This window comes from Oryzias latipes, chromosome 5 (genome assembly GCF_053564925.1).
Source record: "Oryzias latipes strain Hd-rR chromosome 5, Olatipes_Hd-rR_3.1".
Lineage (NCBI taxonomy): Eukaryota > Metazoa > Chordata > Actinopteri > Beloniformes > Adrianichthyidae > Oryzias > Oryzias latipes.
In genome coordinates, this window is record NC_136241.1 from 35,587,213 (window position 1) to 35,612,199 (window position 24,987).

Here is a 24,987-nt window from a genome sequence, read left to right on the forward strand (position 1 = left end):
TGAGGGTCTTTCTGAAGAGACGTTAATCTGTCAGAGGGCTTCACTGAGTGCCAGAGCCTTCATCGTGCTGTGTGTGTGTGTGTGTGTGTCTGTACCCGCTGCTGTGTTTGTGAGAGCTGTAGTTACCACCCACACGCTCAAACCTCAGAGGACTCATGGGTCAGGTCCAGAGGGGGGGTCTGCAGCAGTGTCCCAGCAGGAGACGGAGTCCGCCCCCCGCCCCTCAGTCAGGGTCACTTACCACCAGATGATCGTGTCTTTTTTTAGGGCACAGCGGCTTTCCTGACGTCATTGGCGCTGAGGAAGCAGTCGACGGGACTCTGATCGTGTTGTGGGGACACGACCACGTCACTACAGTGAAAACGATGCAGTGACTTCTGGTTCAATCCCCTCACTACAGCATGACTGATGCGTAACACGGCTGGGATTTTTCTCCTTAAGTCAAATAATCGTCTTTGTAGTTAAATTATGACCAACATTACCAAACTACGGAATAAGCTGTTTATGTAAAGCAGATGTGTGATGGTGACCGACGGGCTGGTCCTGAGGTCTGCAGCGGAAAACTGGTTTTGGGATCAAAGCGAGCGGAAGACGCGTCATTTTCTGTGATAAAAACCCAACGCCAACAGGAGTCAAAGCAGCTCTTTGACTGCAGTTCACGCTGTGCACGACCAACCCAGAACCAGAACCGATTCTGTTTGATGAGATCAACCGTTTGTGGTTCTGCCAGCTTCTTCAGGCTCTTTGGTGTCTGACAGATCAGCAGCAGGATTAAAGCAGGTTAACATGCTACTGAGACGGCTCAACACGTTAGGAAAACAAACAGATCAGACAGATAATGACGGAAAAAAAGACAAATGCTTCACTACCGAATCCTCAGACTTTGGTTTCTGCATCCGGTCACTTAGTGTCTCAAAGACTGTTCTTGAACTTTTGGATTAAACTGTTCAGAAAAAGGGGCTAAAATGTACTTAAATAGTATTTCAGGGAGTTCTCCGTTTTCTTGCAGCAGCTGTGATGTTTTTTATGCAGCGAGAATTTTAGATTTTTTACTCAAACTTTCAAACTAAACCGGACTGATTCAAATCAAGGTGATGTGAGGCAGAAGAGCAGGAATCTTCATCTTCAGGAGGGGACCAGTCTGCATGTGAAGCTCACAGCAGACACAGAAGATGCAGACTAAGTCTAAATCTTTGTTTCAAAGTCCTGCATGGCTCCAGAACATCATCTCATGCATCCAAACTATAAAAATGCAAACATTTAGAGCAAACGAAGGAACAAAGACACCAAGCTGAAAGCCAGCAGATTCAGTTCTTCTGAATGTGGAACAGCATCCAACAACAACAGCATCCTCCCACTGAGTTTTAAAGAATGCTTCAGGAGTTCTGTAAAAATGGAAAAGCCCGATTCTCAGAGCGCTGCAGACTGCAGCGTCTCTGCAGGCTGCAGAACTGGCCTTTCAGATGATAAGAGATAACAAATGGCTCAGACTAAACACACAGCTGCCTTGTGTCCAACTGATGAGGCTAGGTTCCAGCAGAGTGACCCCAACCCCCCCGGATTCTGAGATTGTTCAGATTTTTCTCTGTATTTGTCTTTCTCATGCGGTCGCTGGTGGCAAACGCTGCCTTTCGGGCCTCAGGAAATCACAAATCAAACTTGTGATCCAGGTTCAGAAGTTTGAAGCGTCCATCAGCGAGAACTTCTGAACTCTGCGCCGACATTTCCCTGAAAACAAGCACCTGTCGCAGGATCCCTCCACCCTGAGAGAGACTTGTGCGGCCCCCCATGACTGCATTTACAGCTGCTGGAACGAAGGCATCGGCCGTCTCTGTGGCAGTCTGCGGTTTTCCACGCGGCGGGTTGGTCAGCAGCAGTAAGTGGGGTAGTTAACAGGGGGCTTGTTTAGCTTTCTGCCAAATGACTGACTTCAAATGGACCTGCGCCTGAGAGACCGAGAAAGGGAAACAGGAAAGCCTCTGTGGTCAGATCCCAGCCGGCCTATCAGCGCAGACGCGGCGCTTTGATGTGGTCAGAGGCCGCGTCTGCGCTGACGATAAGACGTCTGCAGAGGCCGAAGGAGAAAGGATGAAAGCTGCAGATCACCGTCGTATCTGATGAAGAAGAAACAAAGTCTTCCTCAGTGAACGGACGTTAACAGAACAGAAAGGATCAGAGTAAACCGCTGAACGAACCCATCAGCTGGAGCTCCTCATCCGGGCTCAGACCTCTGTCTGTCAAACGCTCCATGGAAGCAGGAAGCTGGTGATGTTTCACACGGTCACCTTTTAAAGGCCTATAAGCAGACGAGACAACTGCTGAAAATCTGTTTTCCAACAAACGGTCACGCCTGGACGTTTGGACAAAAGGTTCCTTTGATTCACCCAGCAGGATCCTTCTGGTCTGGAAAAGACTCCAGCCATGAAAGGGGCGGTTCCAAAACTTTCCAGGGTTTTGACTTCAGCCTTGATTACATGTGATCCGTGGGTGAAAGGTCATCAGTCACATGACTGATGTCACAACGTCCTCGCTCGTGTTCACGTTTCTGGAGTAAAGGGAACAGGGTTTAGACCCACCATGGAGCCCGAACAGGAACCTCATGAACCGCTGTCATACTGGATCTGCTCCGGATAAGCCGCCTCGAGACCTAAGAAAGCAGAAAAGCACATGGACCAGAATTCACTGATGATGGCAGATGTTCCATCCAGACAACAAATGAAAACACAAATGGATTTGATTCTGTATCAATCATTTAAACCGAAGGTTTGCCTCTTTTAGACGTTTCACCACTAATCCAAGCATCTTCATCAGATTGATGAGCAGAGAAATGTGTCGAGATGGAAGAGTTTAGGTCCAAATGTGAAGAGTTTAGGTCCAAATGTGAAGACTTTAGGTCCAAATGTGAAGACTTTAGGTCCAAATGTGAAGAGTTTAGGTCCAAATGTGAAGACTTTAGGTCCAAATGTGAAGAGTTTAGGTCCAAATGTGAAGACTTTAGGTCCAAATGTGAAGACTTTAGGTCCAAATGTGAAGACTTTAGGTCCAAATGTGAAGACTTTAGGTCCAAATGTGAAGAGTTTAGATCCAAATGTGAAGACTTTAGGTCCAAATGTGAAGACTTTAGGTCCAAATGTGAAGAGTTTAGGTCCAAATGTGAAGAGTTTAGGTCCAAATGTGAAGAGTTTAGGTCCAAATGTGAAGACTTTAGGTCCAAATATGAAGAGTTTAGGTCCAAATGTGAAGACTTTAGGTCCAAATGTGAAGACTTTAGGTCCAAATGTGAAGAGTTTAGATCCAAATGTGAAGACTTTAGGTCCAAATGTGAAGACTTTAGGTCCAAATGTGAAGACTTTAGGTCCAAATGTGAAGACTTTAGATCCAAATGTGAAGACTTTAGGTCCAAATGTGAAGACTTTAGGTCCAAATGTGAAGTGTTTAGGTCCAAATGTGAAGACTTTAGGTCCAAATGTGAAGAGTTTAGATCCAAATGTGAAGACTTTAGGTCCAAATGTGAAGACTTTAGGTCCAAATGTGAAGACTTTAGGTCCAAATGTGAAGAGTTTAGATCCAAATGTGAAGACTTTAGGTCCAAACGTGAAGAGTTTAGATCCAAATGTGAAGACTTTAGGTCCAAATGTGAAGTGTTTAGGTCCAAATGTGAAGAGTTTAGGTCCAAATGTGAAGACTTTAGGTCCAAATGTGAAAACTTTAGGTCCAAATGTGAAGAGTTTAGGTCCAAATGTGAAGACTTTAGGTCCAAATGTGAAGAGTTTAGGTCCAAATGTGAAGAGTTTAGGTCCAAATGTGAAGACTTTAGGTCCAAATGTGAAGAGTTTAGGTCCAAATGTGAAGAGTTTAGATCCAAATGTGAAGACTTTAGGTCCAAATGTGAAGACTTTAGGTCCAAATGTGAAGAGTTTAGGTCCAAATGTGAAGACTTTAGGTCCAAATGTGAAGACTTTAGATCCAAATGTGAAGACTTTAGGTCCAAATGTGAAGACTTTAGGTCCAAATGTGAAGAGTTTAGATCCAAATATGAAGACTTTAGGTCCAAATGTGAAGACTTTAGGTCCAAATGTGAAGAGTTTAGGTCCAAATGTGAAGACTTTAGGTCCAAATGTGAAGACTTTAGGTCCAAATGTGAAGACTTTAGGTCCAAATGTGAAGACTTTAGATCCAAATGTGAAGACTTTAGGTCCAAATGTGAAGACTTTAGGTCCAAATGTGAAGACTTTAGGTCCAAATGTGAAGAGTTTAGATCCAAATGTGAAGACTTTAGGTCCAAATGTGAAGAGTTTAGGTCCAAATGTGAAGACTTTAGGTCCAAATGTGAAGAGTTTAGGTCCAAATGTGAAGACTTTAGGTCCAAATGTGAAGACTTTAGGTCCAAATGTGAAGACTTTAGGTCCAAATGTGAAGAGTTTAGGTCCAAATGTGAAGAGTTTAGATCCAAATGTGAAGACTTTAGGTCCAAATGTGAAGAGTTTAGGTCCAAATGTGAAGACTTTAGGTCCAAATGTGAAGAGTTTAGGTCCAAATGTGAAGACTTTAGGTCCAAATGTGAAGACTTTAGGTCCAAATGTGAAGACTTTAGGTCCAAATGTGAAGAGTTTAGGTCCAAATGTGAAGACTTTAGGTCCAAATGTGAAGAGTTTAGATCCAAATATGAAGACTTTAGGTCCAAATGTGAAGACTTTAGATCCAAATGTGAAGACTTTAGGTCCAAATGTGAAGACTTTAGGTCCAAATGTGAAGACTTTAGGTCCAAATGTGAAGACTTTAGGTCCAAATGTGAAGAGTTTAGGTCCAAATGTGAAGAGTTTAGATCCAAATGTGAAGACTTTAGGTCCAAATGTGAAGACTTTAGGTCCAAATGTGAAGACTTTAGGTCCAAATGTGAAGAGTTTAGGTCCAAATGTGAAGACTTTAGGTCCAAATGTGAAGAGTTTAGATCCAAATATGAAGACTTTAGGTCCAAATGTGAAGACTTTAGATCCAAATGTGAAGAGTTAAGTCCAAATGTGAAGACTTTAGGTCCAAATGTGAAGACTTTAGGTCCAAATGTGAAGACTTTAGGTCCAAATGTGAAGACTTTAGGTCCAAATGTGAAGACTTTAGGTCCAAATGTGAAGAGTTTAGGTCCAAATGTGAAGACTTTAGGTCCAAATGTGAAGACTTTAGGTCCAAATGTGAAGACTTTAGGTCCAAATGTGAAGACTTTAGGTCCAAATGTGAAGACTTTAGGTCCAAATGTGAAGACTTTAGGTCCAAATGTGAAGAGTTTAGGTCCAAATGTGAAGACTTTAGGTCCAAATGTGAAGTGTTTAGGTCCAAATGTGAAGAGTTTAGGTCCAAATGTGAAGACTTTAGGTCCAAATGTGAAGACTTTAGGTCCAAATGTGAAGACTTTAGGTCCAAATGTGAAGACTTTAGGTCCAAATGTGAAGACTTTAGGTCCAAATGTGAAGAGTTTAGGTCCAAATGTGAAGACTTTAGGTCCAAATGTGAAGACTTTAGGTCCAAATGTGAAGAGTTTAGGTCCAAATGTGAAGAGTTTAGATCCAAATATGAAGACTTTAGGTCCAAATGTGAAGAGTTTAGATCCAAATGTGAAGACTTTAGGTCCAAATGTGAAGAGTTTAGATCCAAATGTGAAGACTTTAGGTCCAAATGTGAAGTGTTTAGGTCCAAATGTGAAGAGTTTAGGTCCAAATGTGAAGAGTTTAGGTCCAAAAGTGAAGACTTTAGGTCCAAATGCGAAGACTTTAGGTCCAAATGTGAAGACTTTAGGTCCAAATGTGAAAACTTTAGGTCCAAATGTGAAGAGTTTAGGTCCAAATGTGAAGACTTTAGGTCCAAATATGAAGAGTTTAGGTCCAAATGTGAAGACTTTAGGTCCAAATGTGAAGAGTTTAGATCCAAATATGAAGACTTTAGGTCCAAATGTGAAGAGTTTAGATCCAAATGTGAAGAGTTTAGGTCCAAATGTGAAGAGTTTAGGTCCAAATGTGAAGACTTTAGGTCCAAATGTGAAGAGTTTAGGTCCAAATGTGAAGAGTTTAGGTCCAAATGTGAAGACTTTAGGTCCAAATGTGAAGAGTTTAGATCCAAATATGAAGACTTTAGGTCCAAATGCGAAGACTTTAGGTCCAAATGTGAAGACTTTAGGTCCAAATGTGAAGACTTTAGGTCCAAATGTGAAGACTTTAGGTCCAAATGTGAAGACTTTAGGTCCAAATGTGAAGAGTTTAGGTCCAAATGTGAAGACTTTAGGTCCAAATGTGAAGACTTTAGGTCCAAATGCGAAGACTTTAGGTCCAAATGTGAAGACTTTAGGTCCAAATGTGAAGAGTTTAGGTCCAAATGTGAAGAGTTTAGATCCAAATGTGAAGACTTTAGGTCCAAATATGAAGAGTTTAGGTCCAAATGTGAAGAGTTTAGGTCCAAATGTGAAGACTTTAGGTCCAAATGTGAAGACTTTAGGTCCAAATGTGAAGACTTTAGGTCCAAATGTGAAGACTTTAGGTCCAAATGTGAAGACTTTAGGTCCAAATGTGAAGACTTTAGATCCAAATGTGAAGACTTTAGGTCCAAATGTGAAGACTTTAGGTCCAAATGTGAAGACTTTAGGTCCAAATGTGAAGAGTTTAGGTCCAAATGTGAAGAGTTTAGATCCAAATGTGAAGACTTTAGGTCCAAATGTGAAGACTTTAGGTCCAAATGTGAAGACTTTAGGTCCAAATGTGAAGACTTTAGGTCCAAATGTGAAGAGTTTAGATCCAAATGTGAAGACTTTAGGTCCAAATGTGAAGAGTTTAGGTCCAAATGTGAAGACTTTAGGTCCAAATGTGAAGACTTTAGGTCCAAATGTGAAGACTTTAGGTCCAAATGTGAAGAGTTTAGATCCAAATGTGAAGACTTTAGGTCCAAATGTGAAGAGTTTAGATCCAAATGTGAAGACTTTAGGTCCAAATGTGAAGTGTTTAGGTCCAAATGTGAAGAGTTTAGGTCCAAATGTGAAGACTTTAGGTCCAAATGTGAAAACTTTAGGTCCAAATGTGAAGAGTTTAGGTCCAAATGTGAAGACTTTAGGTCCAAATGCGAAGACTTTAGGTCCAAATGCGAAGACTTTAGGTCCAAATGTGAAGACTTTAGGTCCAAATGTGAAGAGTTTAGGTCCAAATGTGAAGAGTTTAGATCCAAATGTGAAGACTTTAGGTCCAAATATGAAGAGTTTAGGTCCAAATGTGAAGACTTTAGGTCCAAATGTGAAGACTTTAGGTCCAAATGTGAAGAGTTTAGGTCCAAATGTGAAGAGTTTAGGTCCAAATGTGAAGAGTTTAGGTCCAAATGTGAAGAGTTTAGATCCAAATATGAAGACTTTAGGTCCAAATGTGAAGACTTTAGATCCAAATGTGAAGACTTTAGGTCCAAATGTGAAGACTTTAGGTCCAAATGTGAAGACTTTAGGTCCAAATGTGAAGACTTTAGGTCCAAATGTGAAGAGTTTAGATCCAAATGTGAAGACTTTAGGTCCAAATGTGAAGACTTTAGGTCCAAATGTGAAGACTTTAGGTCCAAATGTGAAGAGTTTAGGTCCAAATGTGAAGACTTTAGGTCCAAATGTGAAGAGTTTAGGTCCAAATGTGAAGAGTTTAGGTCCAAATGTGAAGACTTTAGATCCAAATGTGAAGAGTTAAGTCCAAATGTGAAGACTTTAGGTCCAAATGTGAAGACTTTAGGTCCAAATGTGAAGACTTTAGGTCCAAATGTGAAGACTTTAGGTCCAAATGTGAAGACTTTAGGTCCAAATGTGAAGAGTTTAGATCCAAATGTGAAGAGTTTAGGTCCAAATGTGAAGACTTTAGGTCCAAATGTGAAGAGTTTAGCTCCAAATGTGAAGACTTTAGGTCCAAATGTGAAGACTTTAGGTCCAAATGTGAAGAGTTTAGGTCCAAATGTGAAGACTTTAGGTCCAAATGTGAAGACTTTAGGTCCAAATGTGAAGACTTTAGGTCCAAATGTGAAGACTTTAGGTCCAAATGTGAAGAGTTTAGGTCCAAATGTGAAGACTTTAGGTCCAAATGTGAAGAATTTAGGTCCAAATGTGAAGAGTTTAGGTCCAAATGTGAAGACTTTAGGTCCGAATGTGAAGACTTTAGGTCCAAATGTGAAGACTTTAGGTCCAAATGTGAAGACTTTAGGTCCAAATGTGAAGACTTTAGATCCAAATGTGAAGACTTTAGGTCCAAATGTGAAGACTTTAGGTCCAAATGTGAAGACTTTAGATCCAAATGTGAAGACTTTAGGTCCAAATGTGAAGACTTTAGGTCCAAATGTGAAGACTTTAGGTCCAAATGTGAAGACTTTAGGTCCAAATGTGAAGAGTTTAGGTCCAAATGTGAAGACTTTAGGTCCGAATGTGAAGACTTTAGGTCCAAATGTGAAGACTTTAGGTCCAAATGTGAAGAGTTTAGGTCCAAATGTGAAGAGTTTAGATCCAAATGTGAAGACTTTAGGTCCAAATGTGAAGACTTTAGGTCCAAATGTGAAGACTTTAGATCCAAATGTGAAGACTTTAGTTCCAAATGTGAAGACTTTAGGTCCAAATGTGAAGAGTTTAGGTCCAAATGTGAAGACTTTAGGTCCAAATGTGAAGACTTTAGGTCCAAATGTGAAGACTTTAGGTCCAAATGTGAAGACTTTAGGTCCAAATGTGAAGAGTTTAGGTCCAAATGTGAAGACTTTAGGTCCAAACGTGAAGAGTTTAGATCCAAATGTGAAGACTTTAGGTCCAAATGTGAAGTGTTTAGGTCCAAATGTGAAGAGTTTAGGTCCAAATGTGAAGACTTTAGGTCCAAATGTGAAAACTTTAGGTCCAAATGTGAAGAGTTTAGGTCCAAATGTGAAGACTTTAGGTCCAAATGTGAAGAGTTTAGGTCCAAATGTGAAGAGTTTAGGTCCAAATGTGAAGACTTTAGGTCCAAATGTGAAGACTTTAGGTCCAAATGTGAAGACTTTAGGTCCAAATGTGAAGAGTTTAGGTCCAAATGTGAAGACTTTAGGTCCAAATGTGAAGAGTTTAGGTCCAAATGTGAAGAGTTTAGATCCAAATGTGAAGACTTTAGGTCCAAATGTGAAGACTTTAGGTCCAAATGTGAAGACTTTAGATCCAAATGTGAAGACTTTAGTTCCAAATGTGAAGACTTTAGGTCCAAATGTGAAGAGTTTAGGTCCAAATGTGAAGACTTTAGGTCCAAATGTGAAGACTTTAGGTCCAAATGTGAAGAGTTTAGGTCCAAATGTGAAGACTTTAGATCCAAATGTGAAGACTTTAGTTCCAAATGTGAAGACTTTAGGTCCAAATGTGAAGAGTTTAGGTCCAAATGTGAAGACTTTAGGTCCAAATGTGAAGACTTTAGGTCCAAATGTGAAGACTTTAGGTCCAAATGTGAAGACTTTAGGTCCAAATGTGAAGAGTTTAGGTCCAAATGTGAAGACTTTAGGTCCAAATGTGAAGAATTTAGGTCCAAATGTGAAGAGTTTAGGTCCAAATGTGAAGACTTTAGGTCCGAATGTGAAGACTTTAGGTCCAAATGTGAAGACTTTAGGTCCAAATGTGAAGACTTTAGGTCCAAATGTGAAGACTTTAGATCCAAATGTGAAGACTTTAGGTCCAAATGTGAAGACTTTAGGTCCAAATGTGAAGACTTTAGATCCAAATGTGAAGACTTTAGGTCCAAATGTGAAGACTTTAGGTCCAAATGTGAAGACTTTAGGTCCAAATGTGAAGACTTTAGGTCCAAATGTGAAGAGTTTAGGTCCAAATGTGAAGACTTTAGGTCCGAATGTGAAGACTTTAGGTCCAAATGTGAAGACTTTAGGTCCAAATGTGAAGAGTTTAGGTCCAAATGTGAAGAGTTTAGATCCAAATGTGAAGACTTTAGGTCCAAATGTGAAGACTTTAGGTCCAAATGTGAAGACTTTAGATCCAAATGTGAAGACTTTAGTTCCAAATGTGAAGACTTTAGGTCCAAATGTGAAGAGTTTAGGTCCAAATGTGAAGACTTTAGGTCCAAATGTGAAGACTTTAGGTCCAAATGTGAAGACTTTAGGTCCAAATGTGAAGACTTTAGGTCCAAATGTGAAGAGTTTAGGTCCAAATGTGAAGACTTTAGGTCCAAATGTGAAGACTTTAGGTCCAAATGTGAAGACTTTAGGTCCAAATGTGAAGACTTTAGGTCCAAATGTGAAGAGTTTAGGTCCAAATGTGAAGACTTTAGGTCCAAATGTGAAGAGTTTAGGTCCAAATGTGAAGACTTTAGGTCCAAATGTGAAGAGTTTAGCTCCAAATGTGAAGACTTTAGGTCCAAATGTGAAGACTTTAGGTCCAAATGTGAAGAGTTTAGGTCCAAATGTGAAGACTTTAGGTCCAAATGTGAAGACTTTAGGTCCAAATGTGAAGACTTTAGGTCCAAATGTGAAGACTTTAGGTCCAAATGTGAAGAGTTTAGGTCCAAATGTGAAGACTTTAGGTCCAAATGTGAAGAGTTTAGGTCCAAATGTGAAGAGTTTAGGTCCAAATGTGAAGACTTTAGGTCCAAATGCGAAGACTTTAGGTCCAAATGTGAAGACTTTAGGTCCAAATGTGAAGACTTTAGGTCCAAATGTGAAGACTTTAGGTCCAAATGTGAAGAGTTTAGGTCCAAATGTGAAGACTTTAGGTCCAAATGTGAAGACTTTAGATCCAAATGTGAAGACTTTAGGTCCAAATGTGAAGACTTTAGGTCCAAATGTGAAGACTTTAGGTCCAAATGTGAAGACTTTAGGTCCAAATGTGAAGAGTTTAGGTCCAAATGTGAAGACTTTAGGTCCGAATGTGAAGACTTTAGGTCCAAATGTGAAGACTTTAGGTCCAAATGTGAAGAGTTTAGGTCCAAATGTGAAGACTTTAGGTCCGAATGTGAAGACTTTAGGTCCAAATGTGAAGACTTTAGGTCCAAATGTGAAGAGTTTAGGTCCAAATGTGAAGAGTTTAGATCCAAATGTGAAGACTTTAGGTCCAAATGTGAAGACTTTAGGTCCAAATGTGAAGACTTTAGATCCAAATGTGAAGACTTTAGTTCCAAATGTGAAGAGTTTAGGTCCAAATGTGAAGACTTTAGGTCCAAATGTGAAGAGTTTAGGTCCAAATGTGAAGACTTTAGGTCCAAATGTGAAGAGTTTAGGTCCAAATGTGAAGACTTTAGGTCCAAATGTGAAGAGTTTAGATCCAAATATGAAGACTTTAGGTCCAAATGTGAAGACTTTAGGTCCAAATGTGAAGACTTTAGGTCCAAATGTGAAGACTTTAGGTCCAAATGTGAAGACTTTAGGTCCAAATGTGAAGACTTTAGGTCCAAATGTGAAGAGTTTAGGTCCAAATGTGAAGAGTTTAGATCCAAATGTGAAGACTTTAGGTCCAAATGTGAAGACTTTAGGTCCAAATGTGAAGACTTTAGGTCCAAATGTGAAGAGTTTAGGTCCAAATGTGAAGACTTTAGGTCCAAATGTGAAGAGTTTAGATCCAAATATGAAGACTTTAGGTCCAAATGTGAAGACTTTAGATCCAAATGTGAAGAGTTAAGTCCAAATGTGAAGACTTTAGGTCCAAATGTGAAGACTTTAGGTCCAAATGTGAAGACTTTAGGTCCAAATGTGAAGACTTTAGGTCCAAATGTGAAGACTTTAGGTCCAAATGTGAAGAGTTTAGGTCCAAATGTGAAGACTTTAGGTCCAAATGTGAAGACTTTAGGTCCAAATGTGAAGACTTTAGGTCCAAATGTGAAGACTTTAGGTCCAAATGTGAAGACTTTAGGTCCAAATGTGAAGACTTTAGGTCCAAATGTGAAGACTTTAGGTCCAAATGTGAAGAGTTTAGGTCCAAATGTGAAGACTTTAGGTCCAAATGTGAAGTGTTTAGGTCCAAATGTGAAGAGTTTAGGTCCAAATGTGAAGACTTTAGGTCCAAATGTGAAGACTTTAGGTCCAAATGTGAAGACTTTAGGTCCAAATGTGAAGACTTTAGGTCCAAATGTGAAGAGTTTAGATCCAAATGTGAAGAGTTTAGGTCCAAATGTGAAGAGTTTAGGTCCAAATGTGAAGACTTTAGGTCCAAATGTGAAGACTTTAGGTCCAAATGTGAAGACTTTAGGTCCAAATGTGAAGAGTTTAGGTCCAAATGTGAAGACTTTAGGTCCAAATGTGAAGAGTTTAGGTCCAAATGTGAAGAGTTTAGGTCCAAATGTGAAGACTTTAGGTCCAAATGTGAAGACTTTAGGTCCAAATGTGAAAACTTTAGGTCCAAATGTGAAGAGTTTAGGTCCAAATGTGAAGACTTTAGGTCCAAATATGAAGAGTTTAGGTCCAAATGTGAAGACTTTAGGTCCAAATGTGAAGAGTTTAGATCCAAATATGAAGACTTTAGGTCCAAATGTGAAGAGTTTAGATCCAAATGTGAAGAGTTTAGGTCCAAATGTGAAGACTTTAGGTCCAAATGTGAAGACTTTAGGTCCAAATGTGAAGACTTTAGGTCCAAATGTGAAGACTTTAGGTCCAAATGTGAAGAGTTTAGGTCCAAATGTGAAGACTTTAGGTCCAAATGTGAAGAGTTTAGGTCCAAATGTGAAGAGTTTAGGTCCAAAAGTGAAGACTTTAGGTCCAAATGCGAAGACTTTAGGTCCAAATGTGAAGACTTTAGGTCCAAATGTGAAGAGTTTAGGTCCAAATGTGAAGACTTTAGGTCCAAATGTGAAGAGTTTAGGTCCAAATGTGAAGAGTTTAGGTCCAAAAGTGAAGACTTTAGGTCCAAATGCGAAGACTTTAGGTCCAAATGTGAAGACTTTAGGTCCAAATGTGAAAACTTTAGGTCCAAATGTGAAGAGTTTAGGTCCAAATGTGAAGACTTTAGGTCCAAATATGAAGAGTTTAGGTCCAAATGTGAAGACTTTAGGTCCAAATGTGAAGAGTTTAGATCCAAATATGAAGACTTTAGGTCCAAATGTGAAGAGTTTAGATCCAAATGTGAAGAGTTTAGGTCCAAATGTGAAGAGTTTAGGTCCAAATGTGAAGACTTTAGGTCCAAATGTGAAGAGTTTAGGTCCAAATGTGAAGAGTTTAGGTCCAAATGTGAAGACTTTAGGTCCAAATGTGAAGAGTTTAGATCCAAATATGAAGACTTTAGGTCCAAATGCGAAGACTTTAGGTCCAAATGTGAAGACTTTAGGTCCAAATGTGAAGACTTTAGGTCCAAATGTGAAGACTTTAGGTCCAAATGTGAAGACTTTAGGTCCAAATGTGAAGAGTTTAGGTCCAAATGTGAAGACTTTAGGTCCAAATGTGAAGACTTTAGGTCCAAATGCGAAGACTTTAGGTCCAAATGTGAAGACTTTAGGTCCAAATGTGAAGAGTTTAGGTCCAAATGTGAAGAGTTTAGATCCAAATGTGAAGACTTTAGGTCCAAATATGAAGAGTTTAGGTCCAAATGTGAAGAGTTTAGGTCCAAATGTGAAGACTTTAGGTCCAAATGTGAAGACTTTAGGTCCAAATGTGAAGACTTTAGGTCCAAATGTGAAGACTTTAGGTCCAAATGTGAAGACTTTAGGTCCAAATGTGAAGACTTTAGATCCAAATGTGAAGACTTTAGGTCCAAATGTGAAGACTTTAGGTCCAAATGTGAAGACTTTAGGTCCAAATGTGAAGAGTTTAGGTCCAAATGTGAAGAGTTTAGATCCAAATGTGAAGACTTTAGGTCCAAATGTGAAGACTTTAGGTCCAAATGTGAAGACTTTAGGTCCAAATGTGAAGACTTTAGGTCCAAATGTGAAGAGTTTAGATCCAAATGTGAAGACTTTAGGTCCAAATGTGAAGAGTTTAGGTCCAAATGTGAAGACTTTAGGTCCAAATGTGAAGACTTTAGGTCCAAATGTGAAGACTTTAGGTCCAAATGTGAAGAGTTTAGATCCAAATGTGAAGACTTTAGGTCCAAATGTGAAGAGTTTAGATCCAAATGTGAAGACTTTAGGTCCAAATGTGAAGTGTTTAGGTCCAAATGTGAAGAGTTTAGGTCCAAATGTGAAGACTTTAGGTCCAAATGTGAAAACTTTAGGTCCAAATGTGAAGAGTTTAGGTCCAAATGTGAAGACTTTAGGTCCAAATGCGAAGACTTTAGGTCCAAATGCGAAGACTTTAGGTCCAAATGTGAAGACTTTAGGTCCAAATGTGAAGAGTTTAGGTCCAAATGTGAAGAGTTTAGATCCAAATGTGAAGACTTTAGGTCCAAATATGAAGAGTTTAGGTCCAAATGTGAAGACTTTAGGTCCAAATGTGAAGACTTTAGGTCCAAATGTGAAGAGTTTAGGTCCAAATGTGAAGAGTTTAGGTCCAAATGTGAAGAGTTTAGGTCCAAATGTGAAGAGTTTAGATCCAAATATGAAGACTTTAGGTCCAAATGTGAAGACTTTAGATCCAAATGTGAAGACTTTAGGTCCAAATGTGAAGACTTTAGGTCCAAATGTGAAGACTTTAGGTCCAAATGTGAAGACTTTAGGTCCAAATGTGAAGAGTTTAGATCCAAATGTGAAGACTTTAGGTCCAAATGTGAAGACTTTAGGTCCAAATGTGAAGACTTTAGGTCCAAATGTGAAGAGTTTAGGTCCAAATGTGAAGACTTTAGGTCCAAATGTGAAGAGTTTAGGTCCAAATGTGAAGAGTTTAGGTCCAAATGTGAAGACTTTAGATCCAAATGTGAAGAGTTAAGTCCAAATGTGAAGACTTTAGGTCCAAATGTGAAGACTTTAGGTCCAAATGTGAAGACTTTAGGTCCAAATGTGAAGACTTTAGGTCCAAATGTGAAGACTTTAGGTCCAAATGTGAAGAGTTTAGATCCAAATGTGAAGAGTTTAGGTCCAAATGTGAAGACTTTAGGTCCAAATGTGAAGAGTTTAGCTCCAAATGTGAAGACTTTAGGTCCAAATGTGAAGACTTTAGGTCCAAATGTGAAGAGTTTAGGTCCAAATGTGAAGACTTTAGGTCCAAATGTGAAGACTTTAGGTCCAAATGTGAAGACTTTAGGTCCAAATGTGAAGACTTTAGGTCCAAATGTGAAGAGTTTAGGTCCAAATGTGAAGACTTTAGGTCCAAATGTGAAGAATTTAGGTCCAAATGTGAAGAGTTTAGGTCCAAATGTGAAGACTTTAGGTCCGAATGTGAAGACTTTAGGTCCAAATGTGAAGACTTTAGGTCCAAATGTGAAGACTTTAGGTCCAAATGTGAAGACTTTAGATCCAAATGTGAAGACTTTAGGTCCAAATGTGAAGACTTTAGGTCCAAATGTGAAGACTTTAGATCCAAATGTGAAGACTTTAGGTCCAAATGTGAAGACTTTAGGTCCAAATGTGAAGACTTTAGGTCCAAATGTGAAGACTTTAGGTCCAAATGTGAAGAGTTTAGGTCCAAATGTGAAGACTTTAGGTCCGAATGTGAAGACTTTAGGTCCAAATGTGAAGACTTTAGGTCCAAATGTGAAGAGTTTAGGTCCAAATGTGAAGAGTTTAGATCCAAATGTGAAGACTTTAGGTCCAAATGTGAAGACTTTAGGTCCAAATGTGAAGACTTTAGATCCAAATGTGAAGACTTTAGTTCCAAATGTGAAGACTTTAGGTCCAAATGTGAAGAGTTTAGGTCCAAATGTGAAGACTTTAGGTCCAAATGTGAAGACTTTAGGTCCAAATGTGAAGACTTTAGGTCCAAATGTGAAGACTTTAGGTCCAAATGTGAAGAGTTTAGGTCCAAATGTGAAGACTTTAGGTCCAAACGTGAAGAGTTTAGATCCAAATGTGAAGACTTTAGGTCCAAATGTGAAGTGTTTAGGTCCAAATGTGAAGAGTTTAGGTCCAAATGTGAAGACTTTAGGTCCAAATGTGAAAACTTTAGGTCCAAATGTGAAGAGTTTAGGTCCAAATGTGAAGACTTTAGGTCCAAATGTGAAGAGTTTAGGTCCAAATGTGAAGAGTTTAGGTCCAAATGTGAAGACTTTAGGTCCAAATGTGAAGACTTTAGGTCCAAATGTGAAGACTTTAGGTCCAAATGTGAAGAGTTTAGGTCCAAATGTGAAGACTTTAGGTCCAAATGTGAAGAGTTTAGGTCCAAATGTGAAGAGTTTAGATCCAAATGTGAAGACTTTAGGTCCAAATGTGAAGACTTTAGGTCCAAATGTGAAGACTTTAGATCCAAATGTGAAGACTTTAGTTCCAAATGTGAAGACTTTAGGTCCAAATGTGAAGAGTTTAGGTCCAAATGTGAAGACTTTAGGTCCAAATGTGAAGACTTTAGGTCCAAATGTGAAGAGTTTAGGTCCAAATGTGAAGACTTTAGATCCAAATGTGAAGACTTTAGTTCCAAATGTGAAGACTTTAGGTCCAAATGTGAAGAGTTTAGGTCCAAATGTGAAGACTTTAGGTCCAAATGTGAAGACTTTAGGTCCAAATGTGAAGACTTTAGGTCCAAATGTGAAGACTTTAGGTCCAAATGTGAAGAGTTTAGGTCCAAATGTGAAGACTTTAGGTCCAAATGTGAAGAATTTAGGTCCAAATGTGAAGAGTTTAGGTCCAAATGTGAAGACTTTAGGTCCGAATGTGAAGACTTTAGGTCCAAATGTGAAGACTTTAGGTCCAAATGTGAAGACTTTAGGTCCAAATGTGAAGACTTTAGATCCAAATGTGAAGACTTTAGGTCCAAATGTGAAGACTTTAGGTCCAAATGTGAAGACTTTAGATCCAAATGTGAAGACTTTAGGTCCAAATGTGAAGACTTTAGGTCCAAATGTGAAGACTTTAGGTCCAAATGTGAAGACTTTAGGTCCAAATGTGAAGAGTTTAGGTCCAAATGTGAAGACTTTAGGTCCGAATGTGAAGACTTTAGGTCCAAATGTGAAGACTTTAGGTCCAAATGTGAAGAGTTTAGGTCCAAATGTGAAGAGTTTAGATCCAAATGTGAAGACTTTAGGTCCAAATGTGAAGACTTTAGGTCCAAATGTGAAGACTTTAGATCCAAATGTGAAGACTTTAGTTCCAAATGTGAAGACTTTAGGTCCAAATGTGAAGAGTTTAGGTCCAAATGTGAAGACTTTAGGTCCAAATGTGAAGACTTTAGGTCCAAATGTGAAGACTTTAGGTCCAAATGTGAAGACTTTAGGTCCAAATGTGAAGAGTTTAGGTCCAAATGTGAAGACTTTAGGTCCAAATGTGAAGACTTTAGGTCCAAATGTGAAGACTTTAGGTCCAAATGTGAAGACTTTAGGTCCAAATGTGAAGAGTTTAGGTCCAAATGTGAAGACTTTAGGTCCAAATGTGAAGAGTTTAGGTCCAAATGTGAAGACTTTAGGTCCAAATGTGAAGAGTTTAGCTCCAAATGTGAAGACTTTAGGTCCAAATGTGAAGACTTTAGGTCCAAATGTGAAGAGTTTAGGTCCAAATGTGAAGACTTTAGGTCCAAATGTGAAGACTTTAGGTCCAAATGTGAAGACTTTAGGTCCAAATGTGAAGACTTTAGGTCCAAATGTGAAGAGTTTAGGTCCAAATGTGAAGACTTTAGGTCCAAATGTGAAGAATTTAGGTCCAAATGTGAAGAGTTTAGGTCCAAATGTGAAGACTTTAGGTCCGAATGTGAAGACTTTAGGTCCAAATGTGAAGACTTTAGGTCCAAATGTGAAGACTTTAGGTCCAAATGTGAAGACTTTAGATCCAAATGTGAAGACTTTAGGTCCAAATGTGAAGACTTTAGGTCCAAATGTGAAGACTTTAGATCCAAATGTGAAGACTTTAGGTCCAAATGTGAAGACTTTAGGTCCAAATGTGAAGACTTTAGGTCCAAATGTGAAGACTTTAGGTCCAAATGTGAAGAGTTTAGGTCCAAATGTGAAGACTTTAGGTCCGAATGTGAAGACTTTAGGTCCAAATGTGAAGACTTTAGGTCCAAATGTGAAGAGTTTAGGTCCAAATGTGAAGACTTTAGGTCCGAATGTGAAGACTTTAGGTCCAAATGTGAAGACTTTAGGTCCAAATGTGAAGAGTTTAGGTCCAAATGTGAAGAGTTTAGATCCAAATGTGAAGACTTTAGGTCCAAATGTGAAGACTTTAGGTCCAAATGTGAAGACTTTAGATCCAAATGTGAAGACTTTAGTTCCAAATGTGAAGAGTTTAGGTCCAAATGTGAAGACTTTAGGTCCAAATGTGAAGAGTTTAGGTCCAAATGTGAAGAGTTTAGGTCCAAATGTGAAGACTTTAGATCCAAATGTGAAGAGTTAAGTCCAAATGTGAAGACTTTAGGTCCAAATGTGAAGACTTTAGGTCCAAATGTGAAGACTTTAGGTCCAAATGTGAAGACTTTAGGTCCAAATGTGAAGACTTTAGGTCCAAATGTGAAGAGTTTAGATCCAAATGTGAAGAGTTTAGGTCCAAATGTGAAGACTTTAGGTCCAAATGTGAAGAGTTTAGCTCCAAATGTGAAGACTTTAGGTCCAAATGTGAAGACTTTAGGTCCAAATGTGAAGAGTTTAGGTCCAAATGTGAAGACTTTAGGTCCAAATGTGAAGACTTTAGGTCCAAATGTGAAGACTTTAGGTCCAAATGTGAAGACTTTAGGTCCAAATGTGAAGAGTTTAGGTCCAAATGTGAAGACTTTAGGTCCAAATGTGAAGAATTTAGGTCCAAATGTGAAGAGTTTAGGTCCAAATGTGAAGACTTTAGGTCCGAATGTGAAGACTTTAGGTCCAAATGTGAAGACTTTAGGTCCAAATGTGAAGACTTTAGGTCCAAATGTGAAGACTTTAGATCCAAATGTGAAGACTTTAGGTCCAAATGTGAAGACTTTAGGTCCAAATGTGAAGACTTTAGATCCAAATGTGAAGACTTTAGGTCCAAATGTGAAGACTTTAGGTCCAAATGTGAAGACTTTAGGTCCAAATGTGAAGACTTTAGGTCCAAATGTGAAGAGTTTAGGTCCAAATGTGAAGACTTTAGGTCCGAATGTGAAGACTTTAGGTCCAAATGTGAAGACTTTAGGTCCAAATGTGAAGAGTTTAGGTCCAAATGTGAAGAGTTTAGATCCAAATGTGAAGACTTTAGGTCCAAATGTGAAGACTTTAGGTCCAAATGTGAAGACTTTAGATCCAAATGTGAAGACTTTAGTTCCAAATGTGAAGACTTTAGGTCCAAATGTGAAGAGTTTAGGTCCAAATGTGAAGACTTTAGGTCCAAATGTGAAGACTTTAGGTCCAAATGTGAAGACTTTAGGTCCAAATGTGAAGACTTTAGGTCCAAATGTGAAGAGTTTAGGTCCAAATGTGAAGACTTTAGGTCCAAATGTGAAGACTTTAGGTCCAAATGTGAAGAGTTTAGGTCCAAATGTGAAGACTTTAGGTCCAAATGTGAAGAGTTTAGGTCCAAATGTGAAGACTTTAGGTCCGAATGTGAAGACTTTAGGTCCAAATGTGAAGACTTTAGGTCCAAATGTGAAGAGTTTAGGTCCAAATGTGAAGAGTTTAGATCCAAATGTGAAGACTTTAGGTCCAAATGTGAAGACTTTAGGTCCAAATGTGAAGACTTTAGATCCAAATGTGAAGACTTTAGTTCCAAATGTGAAGACTTTAGGTCCAAATGTGAAGAGTTTAGGTCCAAATGTGAAGACTTTAGGTCCAAATGTGAAGAGTTTAGATCCAAATATGAAGACTTTAGGTCCAAATGTGAAGACTTTAGGTCCAAATGTGAAGAGTTTAGGTCCAAATGTGAAGACTTTAGGTCCAAATGTGAAGACTTTAGGTCCAAATGTGAAGACTTTAGGTCCAAATGTGAAGAGTTTAGATCCAAATGTGAAGAGTTTAGGTCCAAATGTGAAGAGTTTAGATCCAAATGTGAAGACTTTAGATCCAAATGTGAAGAGTTTAGGTCCAAATGTGAAGAGTTTAGATCCAAATGTGAAGACTTTAGGTCCAAATGTGAAGAGTTTAGGTCCAAATGTGAAGACTTTAGGTCCAAATGTGAAGAGTTTAGGTCCAAATGTGAAGACTTTAGGTCCAAATGTGAAGTGTTTAGGTCCAAATGTGAAGACTTTAGGTCCAAATGTGAAGACTTTAGGTCCAAATGTGAAGAGTTTAGGTCCAAATGTGAAGAGTTTAGGTCCAAATGTGAAGACTTTAGGTCCAAATGTGAAGAGTTTAGGTCCAAATGTGAAGACTTTAGGTCCAAATGTGAAGAGTTTAGGTCCAAATGTGAAGACTTTAGGTCCAAATGTGAAGACTTTAGGTCCAAATGTGAAGAGTTTAGATCCAAATGTGAAGACTTTAGGTCCAAATGTGAAGACTTTAGGTCCAAATGTGAAGACTTTAGGTCCAAATGTGAAGACTTTAGGTCCAAATGTGAAGACTTAAGGTCCAAATGTGAAGACTTTAGGTCCAAATGTGAAGAGTTTAGGTCCAAATGTGAAGACTTAAGGTCCAAATGTGAAGACTTTAGGTCCAAATGTGAAGAGTTTAGGTCCAAATGTGAAGAGTTTAGGTCCAAATGTCAGACAACATCACCTGGATAAAGGACAACCTGTATGGACATTTCAAAAACAATTTCACAAATGTTTACACTTAAACAAAATAAAATGTTTTTAAAGCCTTTGTTTAAGATGTAAAATTAAAAAGGACAAAGTCAAGCCTTAGTCACATGCACCCCTACAGGAGTGTTGACCCGTACGGGTTACAGCTAAAATTGTAAAGGAAGAAAATAAAAATTACAGTAGATAAAAAACCAAATCAGTACATAAATAAACCTTAACAGACAGATATAAAATGGCAAATGTGAATAAAGAAATTTTAAAAATAAATACATGTATGCATACATACACATGTATCAAACTGGTGAAAAGAGAACATGAATAATTAAAATATCAAATAAGTTCCTAAATTTAAACTAAAAACAGATTAAAAATGTAGGTCTTAAGCCTTCCTTTAGAAACCTGAACACGAATGAAGAATATAACAAAGTTTTATCTCTTTGGAACCGTCCCGGATGGAGGAGAGTCTTCCCAGATTCTGTTTGTGATCAGGACCTTCTGCTTGGTCTGTGCAGGCCTGACAGCTGAAACCGTTCAGCGATGCTTCACCTCAGATAAATTAGAAATGCACATCAAGCAGGGCATCCAGAAAGTCTTTCTTCAGCGGTTTAGGATTGCAGACCTCAAAAGAGAACAGGTGTGATGTTCTCCTCTGAGGCGGGTCGTCACAACAGGTGGAAGATGAAGCTCAAAGTGAAGCTCTCATCATTTCTCCAGTGGGTTTTTCTGGAGAACTCCATGAGGCTGAGCTCAGTGTTTCCTAGATTTGACTTGACAAATATTGATGATCACATTTGGCCTAAAACATTCAGTCTGTGCCTTTGGCGGTTCCTGCTGGAGTTCCCCTGCAGCCTGGTGTGTATTATGTTGCCATTGTTCACCATGTCTGATTTAATTGGAATAAATGTCTGTAGTGAAAAGCTGGACCTCTGCTTGAGCCCCACATATGTTCTCTAGTGGCACCTGGAAAAGATTTGAGGCAACTTGCTGATTGGTCGGTTTTCTTGCATTTCAGTTTGGATTGCAGAGAAACTTCTGAAGGTTCGGGATTGGTTCTGGTCTCAGCAGACAGAAACCCGTCCATTCAAGGGCAGAGAATTTACGCTGTCATGGCAACGCTGATCATCCCGGGAGCACAGAGCCAACGTTCTGCTCGGGAACAGGTGGTCTGTCAGGTCCGTTTGATGACAATCGTCTTTTTTTGGGAACTTGGTGCTTCGCATGCTGCCGGCGGTGTGAGTTGGTTTGGGAGCTTCATCATCCTCATCGTCGTACATCAAAGGGCTCTGACAGAAGTAATGGCAGCCATTACTCGGATCTGCTGACGTTTCTGCTCTCATCTGACCACAGCAGACTTTGAAGGCTGTGGACGGAGAACTGCTGCTCTTTAATTACAAGAGGAACGTAAAACTCCTCATGAAGACGGACCGTCCGGCAGCTCTTCACTGCCTTTAAGGCTCATTTTGGGTAGTTTGGCCCCAATGGGGGGGGGGGGGGGGTTATAATTTCAAGTCTAAAGTTTTCTACTTTAATCTATGTTTTGGTTCAACCTTAAATTCACTGCTTTTAACCTTATTAGCAGGCCCACAAAGGACTTTTTGTGTTATTTGGAAGGGCTGACACACAGGATGACAGGGGGGGGGTTCATCCTGGGGGCGGTCAGGAACTCAGGACTCTACTGTTGGTTTAGGGTTAGCCCTTAAAGTGGAAGATTTGAGGTCTTCCTCTAAAAGTGTCAATGAACAGCTTATTAATTCTGAAAAATTCATTTTGCTTTATTTGCTCGACCGTTTCTGGAGCCGAAGGTCTTCGTCTCGTCTGACTTTCAAACCTCTTGGTTCACAAATGGAGCTTGAAGGTGTCTCTTTTGGAGCGACGTCTCCGTCTTGGACTGAAGCCAACCCTGGTGATACATCCATCTTCACTTTCTGACCATCACATCATCAGGTTCCCTCCAGCTGTGGTTGACGGCGCCTCCTTGCAGACCTATAAAGTGGCCCTGCATCCCATAAAGGTGCATAAAGCTCTGATGATCTTGGAATCGGGACTCGATTATGAAAACGGCTCCAATGACATTTCCGTTGATGTCTTTCTCAGATCCAGACTCTTCCCTTCACGGTTCTGTTGCACTGAGGAGGCGTCAGCTGAGGTCCAGGCTGAGTCTGCAGGCTGATGTTTTTAAAGCCTCGGCGCCCTAAAGAAAACCTAAAAAGAACGTAGAGCACAGACTGTCTGAATTATTGGCCTCATCGCTGGAAGCTGGTTCTTGGTGTTTCTGTGCATCCTTCCAGCCACATGCTGCTCCTTCTCTGAAGGTCTGGAGAGCGTGAAGCGTGACTCCACATGCAGTTATCGCTAAAAACAGGAAACAGTTCTTCACCCGTCGACTGACTGCATTAACGCTTCTGTGTGAAACATCAACCTTCTGTGGTTTAAGGGTTCAAACCCTCACAGAAGCTTTGGTGTCCAGTAAATTCAGAGTTTTTACTCTTTTAAAACAATATTAGAAAAGTTGAAAGTCTGCGTTTCTGCACATTAGTGCAGCAAAGAGTCATGATGGGACGTCAAGCATGAATCCAGACAGTCACTGCTGTAAATCTAGAAGACAGACATCAGAATGAGCTCAGAGGAGGCGAAAAGCTTCTGCAGGGGATCCTCACGCCGCGTTTCCACGCCACTCACAAAGTCAGAGTGACCAGCCGAAACCTCGGGTCTCATTGACCCCCCCCTGTCGGGAATCAGTCCTGAGATGCTGCTGGAAGCAGATGGAGGCGTTTTTCTCAGCGTCTTGTTTTAATCTGGATTGATTCGTGTCACAGTGAGCATCTGCATGAGCTCCAACAACCGGATTCCATTTCAATCAGCGGAGAACCGCATGTAAACTGGATTTCTGTTTCCAGGGTGAGGGGGGGGGTGTCAGGGAACTCTCACTGTGGCTGAACCATTGACTGTGTGACGGTTCACCTCCGGTAGGAGTTCACCTGTTTTTACCCCCCAGGGTTGAGACGAAGCTTCTGCTGAATGAAGCAGAAGAGTTTCTGCTCAGTCTGTGAAGGACGTCTGTGGAAGCGGCTCACGCAGACATTTGATGTCTCTGTGATCCATCACCTTCATTTTGAACAGTCAAACCCAAAATATATAAATCACAGTTATGTACGCCGGTGGAAAATGTCATTTGAAAAAGAAGACAAACATTGAAGTGATCAGAAAAAGACACATCCACTTTAACAGCAATGATGTCTTTGTTCCACAGGATCCTTCCTGTATTTAGAATCATGGACTCCAGTTGGACCTGGAACCAATCCGGGTCAGAATCCTGGCTGGAGTTTGAATGTTTTCTGTCATCCGTCCATATTAGCTTGGCTGCTCATCTTTGAGCCGATGACCCGCCGGGGTGTGGCCTCCTTTTCCGTGACCTGGGACGGACTCCAGACAAATAACACGACCTTCACAGAAAATGAATCATTTCACTCGATTTTTTAAACTTCATCAGCTTGAATGTTGGCGTCTCATTCTTTAAGTGAAATGCTTCTAAATGACATCATAAAATAAAAGTCAACAGTTTTTCTAAAACATCTCTAATTGTCCGACAACAGACCATTTTTCTCTCATTTTGAAATCATGACATGAAACGTCCAGAACAAACATTTGTGGGTCCAGATTGATGCGACATTCAGTGAATGCATCCGCTGAACAGATGCAGATGAAATGTGTCTTTAGATGACAGACACGGCCCCATGAGAGCATCGGGTTCATCTGCATTCAGGAAACTCACATGCTTCTCATAAAGAGACAGTCTGTAGAACTGCAGAGATGATCTGATTTCGTGCTGGTCATACCGGAGCACGTTATGAGGAGCTTTGCACCTTCCTGAAGTTTCAATCTGGAGAAAGGGAGGACCTGAACACGTCCATCATAAATGAAACAAGATGTTAAAAGAGACCCGCTGAGAGGAAAAGAGATGCTGAGCAGAAAACAGCTCCGCTAGAAACAGCAACAGAACTGTTCCCGTTTCATCTCATCTAAAAAGCCAGTTTTTACAGTTTGACAGAACCAGCAAACAGGCCAAAGAAGCTCTTCAATCTGGCCATTCAGATCTAAATATCCAGCTGATTTTGACAGAAGCCTCTTTGTGAAGGACTGAAAAGAATCCAGAGATTCAGCTGAAAACATGAGAGCATCTTCACCGAGGCCTTTAGGAACCTGCGTCTCTCTTTAGAGCAATTCTTTCTGGTTCCACCTCTGCCGGTCGGATCGAAGCGTTTCAGGCTCAGCCAGCAAAAATAAAAGCTTTTCATTCAAATAAAACAAAAAAAGTGAGCCGTCGAGTGCTGGAAAAACCACTGGTGA

The 24,987-nt window shown here is 39.9% G+C and overlaps 1 protein-coding gene and 2 long non-coding RNA genes across 5 annotated transcripts in view; 2 read left to right on the forward strand and 1 right to left on the reverse strand.

Moving 5' to 3' along the window:
- Nucleotides 1-24,987, forward strand: part of angpt4 (angiopoietin 4) — a 66,819-nt gene that overhangs the window by 7,253 nt on the left and 34,579 nt on the right. The window lies entirely within an intron of this gene.
- On the forward strand, nucleotides 22,138-24,212 carry LOC144992361 (uncharacterized). The gene is made up of 2 exons (XR_013656247.1): nucleotides 22,138-22,651; nucleotides 22,735-24,212. It is a non-coding gene; the product is annotated as an uncharacterized LOC144992361 (long non-coding RNA).
- On the reverse strand, nucleotides 23,832-24,736 carry LOC144992362 (uncharacterized). The gene is made up of 2 exons (XR_013656248.1): nucleotides 24,413-24,736; nucleotides 23,832-24,083 (listed from the first exon to the last, which is right to left on the reverse strand). It is a non-coding gene; the product is annotated as an uncharacterized LOC144992362 (long non-coding RNA).